Raw genomic sequence first — 1,654 nt, forward strand, 5'->3', positions numbered from 1 at the left:
ACAGAAATTTTGTCACTAATTAGTGACATGATCTGATCTCCCTGGGCCCCCTAATAATGAGGGGGCTTGGAAGTCGGCCTCCCGAAATTTTACAGTTTTTACTGAATTTCTCACCCGCAACCAATTAGTCAGTCACGTCAGCTATAGAGGCCAAATGACACGATTGAGCTGCTGAGCTGAGTCATAAACCAATTATGTTCAGGTTTCCTATTTCTGGAATCGAATACCAAAAACTTTCTTAAAAATAAAAAGAATATAGTTAATCGAGGTTTTTTTCTTCTTGAATCTTGATATTTGTTAAAGACTGTATTTCAAATCATTACAGCGAAATTTTATACTTTAACTTATACCAAAGCCAAGAAAAGTTATACCTACCTAAGCTATACCTGTGTGATGGAGGGACAGTTTCCGGAGACAATTGATCGGCATTCGCTCTCTCTAGCTTGAACACCATTGCATTACGAGATTGAATTTGTAGATATATATTTACCTGAGGACCCCAGGCTTTAATGTTGATAAAACGAATAAAGATTAGGCGGAATGACAGGCTGAGCGCGGCCCAGTAAATATATATTCGCATATATCCACACTATTTACACGTACAACGTGATATTACATTATTATCAATGCAGTTTGTACAACAGTAACACTAACAACACCGATCAATTGCCAAGCTGCGAAACATTTATTTACCATTACGAGAAGTAAGCAAAAACTTTATTACCTTAGCTTGGGAATTGATGGTTTTGTGACTGCTGATGTATTTTGACGTAAATATCAGATTCCATAAATAAAAGTTGTCAGAAGTGGGATTTGAACCCACGCCCACATTCGTGGACCAGAATGCTCACTCGTACAAGTGTAAGATTTAACTCTTGAGTCTGGCGCCTTAGACCACTCGGCCATCCTGACATGTCGTAATACGAATGAACAAAATAGCCTGGGGTCCTCAGGTAAGAATTTCGCTACTTTTATACCGCTTATATTTATAAAGTTATAAATAAACCGGCGTCACTAGCTATTAAAATTTCTATACATGGATTGCTGAGTTACCTGGGGACCTCATGTCAGGCTATCATGTTCGGCGCGCGGAATGACAGGCTGAGCGCCGCGCGGCCCAGTAAATTGTTGAGTTAGAGTAACTCTGCAGTATCGAATGTCATCCCCTCGTCTGCATCGTGGATAATGTAAAATAATGTTATTATCGACTTGCATATACATATTACATATTACATTGACGGATGTTACTCGTCTAAATTTCTTCATTCTTCGAATTAGTAGCAGGCGCCGCTTTCTTAATTCTAGAATTCAAATACCAGAGGGGCCATCTACTTAGGTCTAGGACGTCCGCCAAAATTTTCAAAACCACCCCCTCCCCCGGCTCGACGTTCGGATTTCCAGCTCGCTACTTTTAAATTTAAGAATACAAATGAAACCAACTCAAATTCATTGTTATAATTTATTTTAACGGGTGATACTCGTAAAATATCTGTTCCATATATTCGACGAGTCCAACTCGGCGCGCGTCCTGGTAGGTTGTAAACCTACAAGTACAAAATTTATTCAAAGAGTTGAAATAGAATTCATAGAGTTGAAATAAATGGGACTTTTTCGTTAATTCTGCCAAAATTTCCGGACGTCCGGATTTTGAGTA

At 39.0% G+C, this 1,654-nt stretch overlaps 1 non-coding gene across 1 annotated transcript; it reads right to left on the reverse strand.

Annotated features, from left to right (window-relative positions):
* Positions 1–798: 798 nt before the first annotated feature.
* On the reverse strand, positions 799–912 carry Trnal-caa (transfer RNA leucine (anticodon CAA)). Its single transcript has 2 exons — positions 875–912; positions 799–844 (listed from the first exon to the last, which is right to left on the reverse strand). It is a non-coding gene; the product is annotated as a tRNA-Leu (tRNA).
* Positions 913–1,654: the final 742 nt, after the last annotated feature.

Source organism: Bolinopsis microptera, chromosome 10 (genome assembly GCF_026151205.1).
Source record: "Bolinopsis microptera isolate Bmic1 chromosome 10, MBARI_Bmic_1.0, whole genome shotgun sequence".
NCBI lineage: Eukaryota > Metazoa > Ctenophora > Tentaculata > Lobata > Bolinopsidae > Bolinopsis > Bolinopsis microptera.